Source organism: Cupressus sempervirens, chromosome 3 (assembly GCF_028749045.1).
Source record: "Cupressus sempervirens isolate cs-2001-9-10 chromosome 3, ASM2874904v1, whole genome shotgun sequence".
Taxonomy (NCBI): Eukaryota; Viridiplantae; Streptophyta; class Pinopsida; order Cupressales; family Cupressaceae; genus Cupressus; species Cupressus sempervirens.
Window position 1 is genome coordinate 674,929,792 of NC_143120.1, and position 6,914 is coordinate 674,936,705.

Consider the following 6,914-nt stretch of genomic DNA (forward strand, 5'->3'; position numbering starts at 1 on the left):
GAAATTAAAATGCCCGGCTAGCCATGAAAGACACAACATCATTGGTATCTCATCTAAAAGTTTTAAATATTACCTTGTATAATTTTAACTAAAACAATGAAAACATTTGCAAATAAATACATTAAATTTTGAAATTAAAATGCCTGGCTAGCCATGAAAGACACAACATCATTGGTATCTCATCTAAAAGTTTTAAATATTCCCTTGTATAATTTTAATTGTGTAAAGTTACTCTAGCATAACTAAAAGAAAAGAATATGGAAAATTATACCGATATTCTACATTCTATATTCTTTTCTACATTCTAATAACCAACTTATAGTTGTACATTACTTCATAGATAAAAAGTGATTGAGCCTACTGAAGTGAGACCAGCCTATTTATTTTGCCTTTGTTAATAATATTTTGCAGAATCAACATCATTCAGTTTGAGACACATGGTAAAACTAGAAAATTTCATTAATCTTGGGTAGATATATTATATCTTGACAAACAAATTTTTTTTGTAAGTTTACTTGTACAACATTATGAATTCTCACAAGCTCGTGAGGGATGGGTCATAGGAACAAAATTTTTATTGAGTGCTAGATGTAGTCGGTCCAAAAAAATGACATTTGATGACATTGAAGTAAAGTGATGATATCAGGGATCATCAAGGAATGGGAGAACTACTAGTTTGTAGCAAGCGAGAAGGATGAAATTCAGGAGGTGGTGAGAGTAGCAAAAAAAGAGCTACTGTTCCATCAGCCAACACAAAAATTGATGCCAACACAAATGCAGGGAGATTTCCACCTCCAAATAGTGCATCCCATGGTCCACTTCCTATAGACACAATAATCTAGTGAAGCAATACAATAAACTGTATAGAAGATCTGACAAAAAGATTGGGTGGTAGAGAAGAAATTATATGTGACAAACAATTTAAGTATTTACCTGTGGAATGACAATTGAAAGATTAAGAAATCCCATAGATAGTCTTGAAATGACAAAAGAAATTTTTAAATGATTATACCTTTATTCATTTGAAAATATGATGTTGACTTCAATCGAGGTAAAAACACACACTTGTATCAATTTTTATCAATAAAATACCACGATAAATCAATGAGACATAAAACTTCTGCAAGTTCACTACCCAATCAAAAGGCCAAGGAAACCTAATAATTAAAGTAACTAAAATTATAAACTATGTAGCATGAAGCAATAGAGAAAAATTAAAATAATCTAAAACTAAATCTTCAAAGCATTAAAATGTCAGAAAACATATTAAGATTGTATTCACAACCAATCTTGTGAAAAGGCCAATTCATATATTTAGAGCACACTTAAATAGATCCAAGAAATTTTTTCCAATGGAGAACAAAACTATAGCCAGAATGATCAGAAGGGCCAGAATCCTTTTCAATCGCCACATTAGGGCAATAATAAAACTTCACAAATTTTTTTTTAATATGGTTGTTATCTTTGAGACTAGCAGAAAATTCACTTGTTAAATTGAAAACTATTGCAAAGCCCAAAAAAGGAGGAACATTTCTCTACTTTGACTAAAATAATGTTCCATGACAAGAGACCCTTGGCCCATATGAGAGTTTTAGATGAGGCTAGTAGCAAGTAGAAATTTTTTGAGGGTTGATACAAAATTATTCGGGAGAAATGTTATCACTCCCACATTTGAGTTTCCAATTTCACATTCCTCACATTCCTCAAAAAGGAATATAAGGAGAACAAAATTTGATGAGAAGTGTATTAGGAGTGCTCCTGATTCAAGATTGGCAATTAGAAAATTTGAGAAAAGATAGGAAGGAAACTTGCCTCTCAATGATCCTGTGGATAGGACCCTTGGCTGTATCTAATTCTCAAATATTTTTGTTCCTTTTGTCCCTTTTTGTGAGTCGGGGTGATTGTTTCTGCTAGCTTGTCCATCTATAAATATTTTCTAATTTTTGTAAATGGGTTGGGAACCTTTCAAAATCCCTTTTTTACGATTATTTAAACAAGAATAGGACATGCAATACAAAGCTATAGTTTGCATCAAGTTCAGAAGCATAAGTGCCACTATCCTTGTAAATCACAACAAAGGGGCCAATTAGATGATAACTGTTAATCAGAAGACTATTATATTGAAATGAGCTAGATATCTCTAGCCAAATCTTACTCGAACTTGTAGGGTGACCTTGTATCCCCCGACCCTTTTTTGTGAATACTTAATATTTCATTAATAGAGACTGTACTATTCATCAAAAAAATGAGCTAGATATTTCAGACAAGAGCATAGTGTGAGTGATATTTTTGACTGTAAATAGCTATGATTTCAAAATGTTGTTACTTTATTTAATCTACTAAGTCAATAACATTTCTCATAGGTATTTGACAATTTGAGGTTAGTTGTTTAGTTATGCATAAATGTTTATGTGGTCGAAGTAGTAATTTCAATGGGCTCTCTAATATACAACAACTGCTAATTCTACATTTTGAATAATTTTCATTTCTTCATATCCCTCAAGAGAAATATTCAAATATACCATGTACTTCTGAAACCAAAAAATAGTTGCACTACAAAAGTAAACTCAAAAGGGATTGTGTTGATTGAATTCGCAGTAAATTTACTCATAGGCTTGGAAATGTTCATAATAATCATGAAAGAATAAAAAACAAAAATAAGTTTATTTGAGGGAATATGTTGATTGAATTGACAGTGAAAATTATTGACAACCTTGGAAATGTTCAAAATAATTGTGAAAGCATTAAAAAGGAAATAAGTTGATTAAAGAATAGTTACCTTGACCTGCTCTAGAATCTAAAGTAAAGGTTGTTGTTAATGCAAAAGGAATACTATATGTTACCTACAAATGTCACAAGTAATCAATCTTTATCAAAGTCATAAACTGTAACTACCCAAAGTACAAAGAATAGAGCTTACCATGATACTTTAATATCAAACTAGTCGCTTTACTAGAAACTAGAAATTATATATGTATATACATAACATCCAAGATAACTATCAAAGGGGGAGGGTCTAAAACATACCACAAGAGGTGCTCCAAGGGCTACAAAAACAACCAAAGCTACAATTTTAACAGAACTATGAGGAGGTATAGATTCATGATTTTCAGCAAGTTTGGTGATGATAACAGTACATGCAAGCAAAAGGCACAGAATGAAGTTTGTGATTACCCACAATAATTTAGGGCCTATCCTGTGAGCCATAGTTTCTATCATCAAAGAAGTTGCTCCTAGCATTATTCAATTTAGCATTAGGCCAAATGATCCTAATCTGACACCTTCATCATATAAAATTGGAAGAGGTTCAGGACCAAAAGGCTTTCCCTTATAAACTTCTTGACCCATCCAATTTGTGTCAAAGAGTAAGAAGGGGAACCACGCAAGCCATGTCAGTGCAGTTACAATAAGTAAAAGCAACATTGGAGAACGGAGATCTCTGAAAGCACTAAATAGCTCCCGTATGAATGTCTCTTGGGTTGCTTCATCAACCTCCAGCTCCTCATCATCTTCATCATTTTCATCAACTGGATTATGAATTTTACCTCCCACTGCCTTGGCCCTCGCTTTTGCTTCTACTTGAGCCTTTGGCCATCTTTTTTTAGGGGTGGCTATTACACTGAGAATGGTAGCAACCACTAAGAGGATTATTGCTATAAAAAATGCAAACTTTAGATTAGCACAGCTGACACCACAGACCTCTATTCTTGTGAATGAAAGAATTTTATACCATTTACTGTAAGAACCACTTGCAAATCCCAACACATTCCCTACTACCATAAACAGTGAGAAAAAGGCATTGACACTCCTAGTTCATCTTTGGTTTTTTCCTGCCAAAGGAAAAGCATTTAGAAATACATATGGGTGGAGCTTCAAGAGGCACTAGAATTTAGTAGAATATTTCATTCATCAAATTAAAGTCCTTCATTTAGCAAGAGAATACAATCTAGAGTTCATTTATGGTTGCCTAGTTTTAATTTCTTGTGGCTATTTGTGAAGAGCAAAATTTGCTCATGGAAACACTATATTGAGTCCTTGAATGATAAGGAGATTTAGAATTCTTCCCTCAAAATTTGCACTACTTAGCCCATGAAAATGAAAAAATTTTTCCTTGGAGTGAAATTCCCTATGGACAATGTCCCTCTCCAAGGAATGCAAAGAAATCAGACCTTTCTAGGATATAGTCCATAGAGAATTTCTAGTGTGTACCAATGTTCTTTTTGGCAAGTCTCTCCATGGAGAAAAGAAACTGCATTTGCAGTAGAGGAGTCTTTAATGGGTACACACTAGAATATAAAAAATCCAAACCTATCCAGCACTGCCTTTGATGAAATATGCACTCCTAACAGGAAATGCTCGACATAAGATAATGGGATATAGCCTTTGATGAGAATAATTATTCAAATTACAACCATCAAGAGCTAAATTTTAAAACTCTATAACCATTAATGAAATCTAATGATAAACCATAGGAAATTATTGGCTTCAACCAAAGCCTCTTTAAATGTGGTATGGAAACAATTTCAAAGACCTATGATGAGCTATGGTAATGAAATATTTTGCTTGATGAAATTTTTGAAAGCAAAACCAATTGGTACATCCCTTTGTAAATGGTAAATAAAAAATATCCCATAGGTAAAACTTTCTCTGAAGGAATAAATATAGTTGATTGTGAATTAATACAGTAATAGTTTCATGAATCTAAACATTAGTCTCTATAGATTAAAAATTAATCACCTCACCATCCTATAATGGCTGATCTTAACAGAGACATTCTGTAAACATATACTTCCTTTAAGGTCTATTTTCTGCATGACTAAGCTAAGGAGGTTTTCCCAGACAACCCTTCATGGAAAATTCTTGAACATTGGGCATTGAAGATTGAAAACCTCGAGAGGTGGAAAATGTCAAAGTTTTGCATTAATAAAAAAGGTTTCTTTCTCTAAATATTTGAGTTGTTTTATACATGGTACTTTTTGTTGGAAATTTTTTATAAATGGTCATGTTCAAGCAGGATTGGAGCTAACACCAACATAGGACAAATGTTTGCAAGTTGATCATTACCTTGAACAATACTACAAGATGACATTGAAAAAAAGAGAGGGGAAAAAGAAATGTAGCTCAAAAAGGTTGTAAGTAAGGCCTTAACCATCATCTTAAACATAAACTTTCTACATACCATTGCAACAAATAGCAAAACAATATAAGCATGACATACCTAATAAATCTGTGAGGATTTCCCTGCAAGGCCCTTGAAGCATATTGTTGGCAAGATCAAGGAGTCAAAACCCTAAAAAAAAAATAGTAATAGCTCTTGGCCTGTATGAGATTGAATCACCAAAAATACATCCCAAATCTACTAAAAATCCAATAAGCATAACTGCCATTACCACAATGCATGCTCCCATTACTATAAATGGCCTCCTTCTTCCCCGGGAGCACTCACATCTATCACTATAATACCCCACTATTGGTTGCACAAACATGCCAAAAATAGGGCCACACAGCCATATATAACTAGCCCATGTATGAGGAATACCTAAAACCTACACATATGGCATCAGTAAGGAGAGCTGCAAAGCCCATCCAAATTGCATCCCTGTTGCCACTTATGCAACCTTGCTAGAGTTCTCAGAGGAACTCCATTCTTCACTTTTCTTCCCACACAAAAATTTCTATTCATGATTAAAAAAATCCCACCAACTCCAAAAAATTGGTATTCGTATGACAAATAACAACAATTTTTCAATGAAACTCTCAGTCAATTACTATGGTGATAAAAGAGGTTTCAAATGACGGATATGCTAATAACATTAACTATTGCATGAACCTAATGGTTCTAGATTGTATATATATGGTCTTGTGATTCACGTGTGAGTAGGTCACTATAGTCTTTGTGATGTATATTGGAGCTACTTACTATATATGTGATGTATGGAAAGCTAATTAACTTTTGTACCTGTGATGTGTATGAGAAAGTTTTTGTATATGAGATAGGTGCTCATTATAATCACGATGTGTGTGATTTGTGATATGATCCTTATGAATATGTGTAAGTTGCTGAAAATAATGATAGGTGACATTAGAGATGGAAACATCACCTGAATACAATGAGTATCTTTATTAGTATCTTTATTTGTGATGGGACTAAGTTTACACTTAATTAATAATAATATTGGATGGTTGGTAACGTACTGCTATAGCATTCTTTTAGATTATTGGGTTATTATTGCCCAATCCTAAATAATTTTCAAAAAAACACAAAACTTAAATCTGAGATGTGTGGCAAGATTATCCAACACAATCTCAAATCTAGCTTAAACACATTTGATTTTGACAATCTCTAGTATTCAATGAGGAATAGCAAGCTTGAAAGAAGATACATTAGATTTGAATACATAGAAATCGATTCTTGGAGCCAATAACATAGCAAAAGCTAAGGTTGTGCTCGGGTCTAGTTACCAAAGTCAATCACAATTATAAAATTGCATTTGAAAGGACATTGTCTTATCATGAGAAATGTTGTCCTAGGGGAGATTGTATTACTGGAGAATTAACAAAGTGATGGAGATCCTCTCAAGCCTACTTGCAACATTTTAAAGTTTCAAAATATTATGGTAAAAAAATAGGGAAGCATGGATGCAACCCAACTTTCTAATGTGGCCATCGAGTCAAAGGATCGCATGCATGCAATGACCTTCATGGACCTAAGGAAAATCAATGCCAAGGATTGGTGAGAAGATACTCAAGTACACAAGTTAAATACAAACTCAAAAATGGATCGCTCACAATCCTCTACAGAGTGGTAGATATCTTGTGTGGAAGAAATTGTGATCTCAAAAGGGATACCACATTCAAAGGTGCTTTTGGATACTTGGAGGTGGCTAGTGAATACCACCTTTCCACTGACAATG

General features: G+C 33.5%; 1 pseudogene; it reads right to left on the minus strand.

The window, feature by feature from the left end:
* Positions 1–652: 652 nt before the first annotated feature.
* LOC149568528 (sucrose transport protein SUC9-like) lies at positions 653–5,683 on the minus strand (annotated as a pseudogene).
* Positions 5,684–6,914: the final 1,231 nt, after the last annotated feature.